The sequence below is a fragment of the Mastomys coucha genome, unplaced genomic scaffold (genome assembly GCF_008632895.1).
Source record: "Mastomys coucha isolate ucsf_1 unplaced genomic scaffold, UCSF_Mcou_1 pScaffold9, whole genome shotgun sequence".
NCBI lineage: Eukaryota > Metazoa > Chordata > Mammalia > Rodentia > Muridae > Mastomys > Mastomys coucha.
In genome coordinates, this window is record NW_022196915.1 from 12,745,902 (window position 1) to 12,754,457 (window position 8,556).

At 45.0% G+C, this 8,556-nt stretch overlaps 1 protein-coding gene across 8 annotated transcripts in view; it reads left to right on the plus strand.

Moving 5' to 3' along the window:
- The first annotated feature begins 5,456 nt into the window (after positions 1-5,456).
- Positions 5,457-8,556, plus strand: part of LOC116085015 (double homeobox protein B-like) — an 11,791-nt gene continuing 8,691 nt past the window's right edge. For 2 of the 8 annotated variants that reach the window (XM_031362397.1, XM_031362399.1), the window contains exon 1: positions 5,457-7,002. The gene's annotated coding sequence lies outside the window, so the exon portion shown is untranslated. Of the gene's footprint in view, positions 7,003-7,406; positions 8,036-8,556 lie in introns of those variants that run through there. The other 6 variants (XM_031362400.1, XM_031362402.1, XM_031362398.1 and 3 more) reach the window with 5 other exon arrangements.

An 8,556-nucleotide genomic window follows, 5' to 3' on the forward strand; every position in this document is an offset into this window, starting at 1 on the left:
ACTAAATAAATAATGCTATGGCAACAAATGGCCACCAGAGTGAGTGGCTTTCTATAACAAAGTGTCTCTCCAACTCCTGCCAGTCACTGTGAGTCATTCCTCCACCTACTTGGGAGGCTTTCCATTGGGTTATTGGATGTACTGAGCATTCATTTCTAGGACGTTCCTGTGCTGTCATTATCTAGAATGTGTCTCTTTGGATTTCCAAGCAATTCAGCATCTCACTTGAAGAAACGTGTCTTATTGCTGTGACAAGATACTTGAAAAAGGCAAACCAAGGAAGGATGGGATGCAATCCCTCAGTGCAGGGAAGGTGATGGTGTCAGGAACAGCAGGCATGGTCATATAGTGTTCACATGGAAGAAGCAGCCAGTGATGGCTGATCTCTCCTGTATTTGGCACAGGACTCCAGCCCATGGAATGGTACTATACACGTTCAGAGTGAGTCTTCCCACTTCAGCTAACCTAATCAAGTAACCCATCAGAGGCAGGCTCAGAAGCCCTACATGTGTGCCTGGAGTGATTTCTAGGCACATCCTCTGTGAGCCTAGGTCTTGTCACGTTGACAGTCAGCACTGTCACCCAGCTTACAACATTCACTATCATACTTTCTGTCCCGACGGGATCCTGCTTGTCACATGATATAAAATATAGTTAGCCCAACTTTAAAAGTCCCCCCCTCCCAAACCAACAATTCAAACACTAAAAACTCCAAAGTCCAAGTCTCAGCTTGTTGCAGGACATTTGATCACACTGTGAACCCCAAGATTCTGTTTACTGAAAAAAAACTCTTTTTAGTTGTGGTGTGGCTTAGCCCTTAGCACCCACCTTTAGTCTTGAACAATGAAGGTAAATTAGTTTGTAGAAGGAAGCACTCATGTTTGAAAGTGATGTCTAGTTGAGTGGCAGACAAAGTGATGAGTCAGAGAAAGATTTGACAGAATAGAATGTGCCCGACTCTTACGTGAGAAGAGAGAGGAAAGGAAAGCTACTAAAGAGGGGGAGCAGCACAGAGGGAGAGAGGAAGGAGGGAGTTTTACTGGGACAGTTAAGAGAACAAGTTGTAGCCGGGCGGTGGTGGCGCACACCTTTAATCCCAGCACTTGGGAGGCAGAGGCAGGCGGATTTCTGAGTTCGAGGCCAGCCTGGTCTACAGAGTGAGTTCCAGGACAGCCAGGGCTACACAGAGAAACCCTGTCTTGAAAAAAACCAAAAAAAAAAAAAAAAAAAAAAAAAAAAAAAAAAAAAAAAAAGAGAACAAGTTGCAGAGAGAACAAGCTAGACACGGATGAAGACAGAAGGAGTCAGAGAATGAGAAGGAGCCAGAAGATTAGAACATATTGTCAAAGTTAGTATGAGGCCAAGCAGAATGACTCAGTCAGAGGCTGAGAGAGAAGCCAGATTGAATCAGTCGGCTTGGAGAAGAATTTGAGCAAGAACAGCTGAGTTGAAACACCCAGCCAGAGCTCAGAAAGAGCTAGAAAGGGTGAGCTTATTCAACAGCAAGTCTTAGAGACTGAAAACATTCTAGGTCTACATTAGATTGTATGGAGGCTAGAAGCTTCCAGGAATAGGCCTAGATTATCAGACTGAAATCTCTTATCAAATATCTCATTGAAGCTGCTATAAAATAAAAACAAGCTGCATGCTGCATACTTCCAACACACAGTGGCACAAAAATAAACATTTTCATCCAAAGAGGAAGACGGGAGCACAATAAAGAATGACTGAATTGCCAGGCAGTGGTGGCACACGCCTTTAATCCCAACACCTGGGAGGCAGAGACAGGCGGATTTCTGAGTTCGAGGCCTGCCTGGTCTACAGAGTGAGTTCCAGGAGAGTCAGGGCTACACAGAGAAACCCTGTCTCAAAAAACTAACAAGCAAGCAAACAAACAAACAAAAAGACTGAATCAAAGCTTGACCAAAACCCAGTAGGGAAAATATCAAATTCTGTAGCCCCACTTGTGACCCCTGGGCCATGATGGAATGTTCTGAGCTTGAAAGGGCTTGGACAGAGCCAATGCTCTACATGCCCTCAGCACAGATAGCTGGTCCCTTGGGCTGGCTCTACTCCACTCCTGCAGTTTTCTTGGCTGACATCAGATTGTCCTGGCATCTCCACCACACACAAAAGGGGTCCATTTTCACTGCTTCATGCAGTTAGCTCTCAGGATCTCCTTGGCTAGGCTCCAACCCCTGCCATGCACTGCCTGGCCTTAGCCGTTCTCTGGAATCATGGTGGAAGACTCCACAACTTGACTCCCTCGATCATTTATCTTTTGTGCTTGCAAACCTAATCCCTTGTTAACAAGCTGCCAAGTTTTGTTGCTGGCTTCTTTGAGCCACAGTAGCATTGGGATTTGCAGGAAGAATCTAGGGTTGTATTTTTTTTTTTTTTTTTGGTAAATGGGACCTTTTTAATATTATCAGACTAGGTGCTATTCGTTAATTTTGCATTTTCATGATATGGAGCCTTCCATTTGTGGGGTCTTAGTCTCAGAATACTTTTTCTGTTGTTCCAGTACAGAGTACTAGATTTCTCTTCTCCTCCTTTAGTGTATGTATATGTGTGTGTGTGTGTGTGTGTGTGTGTGTGGTATGCATGTATGTATGTATGCTTGTATGTGTGTGTATGTTCATGTGGGCAAACATATGTGAGTAGGTATACGTGCATTTGTGTCTTCACACATTTGGGAGTACAAGGTTGATGCAGGGCATTTTTTCCGCTGATCGCTCTGCATAGTATACACTAAGGAGGGCTATATTAAAAAAATAGTGTGTATGCATGATTGTTGTGCCTGTATGAACGTCCATGCACCCAGTGAATGTCTGTTGCCCTTGGAGGTCGGAAGAGGACACTGAATCTCCCGTAACTGCAGTTGTGGATAGTTGTCAGCCACTGGGTAGGTGCTGAGAATCAAACCTGGGTCCTCTGCAAGAACAGCCAGCACTGCAAACCCCTGAGATATCTCTCCAATCCCGAGGAAGAGTGTTTTGATGAATCTGAAACGGAATACTTCAGGCAATTTGGTCAGATAGCCAACCCCTGGGATTCTGCCTCTCTTTGCCTCTTGCATTCTGGGAGGATAGCTGAGCCACTATGCTTATCCAGCTTTTCCGTGGTTTCTGGGGATTCAAATTTCAGTCCCCAGTGCCTTCAGTACCTGGCAAGTGCTTTACCCACTGACCCATTCCCAGCCTCAAGGCTCTTTCTTAGTGCCAATCTGCTAACCTCCCCAACACTTACACGTGTTTTGTAGTCTGCATGCTCCTTCCTGAAACTCACTCACATCCCTTCCTTGGTGAACTGCACATTTTTCTTCTCTTTCTGGTGCACATCCTGCTGAAAACTTGAATGAGAGCAGAGAGCAGCAACCACAGCACACACCGAGAGCAGATACAGAAATACAATGACAATCGAATAAATCTAACGAGTACAACTCGTGCACTCCTGTAAAAGCTATCAAGATAGCCGGGAATAAACTAGAGTTAAAAATTAATAGGGTGGGGTTGGAGAGATGACTCAGTGTCCCTTCTTTCAGAGATCCTGAGTTCAATCTGATGCCCTCTTCTGGCCTGCAGATGTATATACAGTAGAGCACTCATACATTAAATAAATAAAAATTAAAAAATAATAATAACAATAACAACAACAACAACAATAATAATAACAACAGGGCTAGAGAGAGGGCTAAGTGGATAAGGTTACCTTCTGGTGATCACAAGGCCCAGGGCTCAGATCTTAGCTTCTGTGTATCAAGCTGGGCATCTGGTATATGTCAATAACCCCAGCTCCAAGGAGGACAGAGACAGGAGGATTGCTGGGACTTGCTGGATCCTAGTATAGCTGAGAACGTGATCCTCAAGTTGGAAAGAGACCTTGCCTCAAAAGAATAGATAGAGAGGAAGATACCCAGTGTCTTTTTCGGGCCTCCATGTGCACACAGAGAGGTTCCTGAACTCATACACATAGGCACATACACACAAATGCATGTGTATACATACAATGTAGGCATATACATACACAAAGAGAGATATCTTCTAGGCATGATTGGCCATTGCATCCTTGAACACTCAGTAGCTGTGACTCCTACTGGATGACCTGTACAAGATTGGGCTGGTCCACATTCTGCCATGAGGGGAGAGGGCCTTCAGGGGCTTTGCTGCTTCTTAAGGATGCACAGTCAGTCAGTGTTTGTTTGCAGAGGGAGAGATATTTCCACAATGGCATAACCACCAGTAAGTTGAGAAAACAGGCCAAACACAGCATCTGTTCTCTGTTTCCTGAGGGTGAACACAATATGGCCAGCTACATGCAGCTCGTCCCACCATCTCTTTCCTGCCCATGATGTTCTGCATTTCCAGAAACTGGAAGCCAAAATAAGCCCTTCCTTAAGTTGCTTTTGTCGGATATTCTGTCTCAGCAGCAAGACAAGCAACTGGGGTGAATAGCATTAAATTATATACCTGCATGGAGAAGACATAAGGAAACCCATCGTTATGCATAATCAATATGCACCAATAAGAAGTCTTAAATTAATAAAGTTAATAATAAAAGGATGAAGTTAAAGGAGGGGCAAAGAAAAGGGAAAGATGAAACAAGAGTAAGCCAAGGTATGAGAAAGGCTATAAATTTGAAGTAAAAATTTAAAGTAAAATTTAATTTTGTCTGTAAAGGTATATAAGTAAAAGAGAAACAAAAATGTAAATATCAATAAAATAAAGTGAAAATTTAATACAGTCAAGAGGAAAAAAGTGTGTGTGGTGGGGGATCAAGAGGGTTTCTTTGGGGTTCTTAGTACTAGAATCTACCAGGTGGAGGGAGGGCTGGGATTCAGTGTTGAAAGCCTGTGGTTTGTTTATGCAGGGGGTTCTGCCTCAGTCAAGGGTGGGCTGTGAGCTATTAGCTTCTCCTTTTTGTGTCCTGACAGCTGCTGCTGGCCAAAGTATGTTTTGTGGCCTGTGGGCTGGGCAGCTTTCCAACCCATAGAAGCCCACCCCTTAAGTTTGTACATCCAGAAATGACAGAGATGTCCCCGGAGTGAATCAGAGTGGGGAACCGAGGAATGCTTGATTTCTGCACGGGGTGGGGATGGCAAACTGTCTGCCTGGTTCTGGGCATGCAGCCCCAGCCCGGCACCATACCCCTCTTGGAAGTATCTGCCAGCTCTAGGCTCCCAGCGCTTTGTTTCATTACGTGAAACCAGAGGCAACTCCAGAGGCGGAGGAATCCGCCAGCCAGGACTTGGATCTCTCTGTGTCTTTGCAGGGATCCGCTGGCTGTGGGGCCCCAGCTCAGCACTCAGGGAGGGGGCGCCCCCGCTGAGCTCCCGCCCCTAAAACTTCCCAGCCGGCCCACGTCCGACCCCCCCACCCCCCCTTGCATCTGCGTCTAGCAGCGGTCTGCCACTCTGGCTCCCTGGCGGAGTGGCCCCATGCTCTCTGACTTGCGACTGACTGTTCCTTGTTTTCAGAGTCCCAGAGTAGCCTAGTCTCAAACAATAGGTCCTTTCTCGGCTAGGCATCTGGTATTGCACTCCTGAAGCACCGGGTTGGGTAGGAGTTTGGATGCAGGGATTGGATGCAAGATTTCTTTTCCGCAGCTAAGGGGCCCCACCGGAGGAGGCATTATCTCCCCTCCCCCCACTGGATTAAGGCTTGCGAGTACTGTGGGTTTATCCTGCAGCTGGGGCTGCCAGTCTTTTGTCATCAAGGCTGACAGGCTTACGAGTGGTTGGGGCTCCAGCTCTTCCTTCCCCCTGCGGGAATTGGGACTGCAGATTGCTTCCGCCTGCCCTTGCCTTAGCCTTTCTGTTTTCCCATCCTTTTTCATCTGTCCTGTCACCTCTTTCTGATGCTCTTTCTTTCTTTCTGTCCCGGGGATATGGTCTGTTCTTTGTTATCCTGACTCTTCTATATCGGAGTTGAATGGAGGAAGCGTCCAATCCGCCATCTTACCCCAGAAAGCAAATATTTTCTCTTCTGATACAGTGGGGAAGTGGGTATGTGGAGTGGGGAGAGGAGGAGACTACGAAGAGGACGAGGTAGTATCAGTGGGACACCAAGTTGCTGCTGGAGAGATGTTTTCCACATCCTTCAGTTTCAGATGCGATTGCCCTAATTAGGTAATTTTTGCTGCCTGACTGAAACACTCAGGCTAGATCCCTGACTCCCGTAATTTGCAAATACATAGGGGGTTGAGGGGCTACTGGGTCTTTCCTTGCTTTACCATCTGGGTAAGATCCTGTGGGTCTAGATAGTATTTTTCCACACACATATCTTTTCGTTAGTTTAATCACGTGGCTTTTTTTTTTTTAACTAACAGTCATATCATACACAGATAAACTCCATAAAGGTAAATGAATGCAACTGTTTGCACTTAGCTACGGAGGCTCCCAGGGTTGTTTTTTTTGTTTTGTTTTTGTTTTTGTTTTTTGTTTTTTGCTTTTATTTTCTTAAATATTTTTTAAGTAAAAACAACAATGTATTTTATCCCAAGCCACAAGGTTATATCTGTCAAAAAAATATATTTTTAACATTACATGCATATGAAATGTGAGTTTTGGTTACAGCCAATAGAAAATTGGCAATATTAAGGGGTCAGCAAGCAATTTTTAAAACATTAATGTCTGACTATAATGTAAAACATACTAAAAAACTCAATGGTGGAATGGACCCCCTGTGGTAAATTTCCTAGGGTTGGTGGAGATGTGTGATTAAATGGATCATCACCTCTACAGGTTTTTACTCACCTAGAAGGAAAGCCTGACACACCTGTGAGCGATTCTCTTGATTAGGTTAATAAGGTGAGAAGGCCCACTTTCAAAACCAGCTACTCCATTCCTGGGACATGGTGCTTGGGGTTTGGACTGAATGGAGAAGTTGCTCTGAGCAGTGGTACCCTTGGCTGTCTTCCTCCTGACTTCGGAAACAATGTGACCAGCGGCTTCTGGCTCCTGCTGCCTTGACGTCCCTGCATGGCGGACTGTGCCCTGGAACTGTGAGCCAAAATGAACTCTTACTTTCTTAAATTGCTTGCGGCAGGGTAGTTTATCACAGCCAGAAAAGTAACTAAGTTTGTTTCTCAAATATCCTGAGCCTATTAGCCTTACTGAAGCACCAACTGTCTTTTTCTTCTTTAGCAGCAGAGACAACTGAAATTACTTCTCAGTAGCAGTTTTAATTCAACTGTTGCTTTCAACAGAGGCACAATAGCCATGCAAACTTGGCATACCTATGTCTCTCTCTGTCTCTCTCTCTTTTAAGATGTATGTATTTATTTTATGTATGTGTGTACACTGTCACTCTCTTCAGACACACCAGAAGAGGGCATCAGATCCCATTACAGGTGGTTTTGAGTCACCATGTGGTTGCTGGGAATTGAACTCAGGACCTCTGGAAGAAGAGTTAGTGCTCTTAACCGCTGAGCCATCTCTCCAGTCCACCTATGTCTCTTCTAAGCTATTTGTAGATGCATATAAAAACAATAGCAAGATCATATTTCTAACTTTCTTTACCTTTCCCCTAAACACATTTACTCAGAAGGAAAAGGCTCTTGGGTGAGGTTCATTCTTTTCTTACCATATGTTGAATGTGATTATGTAAAGTTGTTATTTATTCTTTCACTCATTCATGTATTTACGTATGTATGGGGGTGGGGCACATTTGAGCCACAGCATATGTAAACGTCAGAGGGCATCTTGTGAGAGTTGCCTCTCTCCTTCTATAGGGTGTTCAGGAAGTGAACTCAGGTTGTCAGGACTTAGCAACAAGTACCTTTATCTGCTCAGCCATCTCATTGGTCTCTGAAGTTAAATGTTATCAATACACCTTGTATTAGATGAGAGTTGGGTAGAGAAGGTAATGGAAGAGTTTTTCAAGTCTGCATATATGCATGCTCATGGGCACGTGCATATAATGCACACACGTATGTACATGCATAGCAGCAGGACTGGCTAGGAAAGGAAAGGGAAGCAGGCTGGAAGTCGCCAGAGCCACAGTGCCGCTAGCTCTCCACTGTTGACCTTCTCCAGGTGACCTTCTTCAGCTTTACTATTTTACCTTCCTACTTACTACATCAGTCCCTCCCATACTGGACAGTCTGCTTTACTTAAACTCACCTAGTTTTTCTCTTTAATCACGCCTGCCAAGTCCATGCGAGGCACACCTACACAGAGGCTGAGTCAATATCCTAGAGAGCTTGAGCTTCTTGGGTGTACAAGCCGACGAGCAAGGGCAGAACAAAAACAGAAATGTGTTCTTGTAGAAGATGGGAAATAGTTGGAAACTAGGAAACAAAGTGAGACTCCTAACATATTACAGACTATGGCCAAGTCAGGGTAATTAGGAAATAAAACAACCTGGAAGGAACAGGAGGCCCCAAGTGGGACAGCAGCTCAGTGATAGAGCTTCCTTATCCAGCCTGTCTGAGACTGAGTTCAATCCCAAGCACAGCAGTGAGGATGAGGAGGAGGAGGAGGAGGAGCAGGAGGAGGAACAGGAGCAGGAGGAGGAGGAAGAGGAGGAGGAGGAGGAGGAGCAGGAGGAGCAGGAG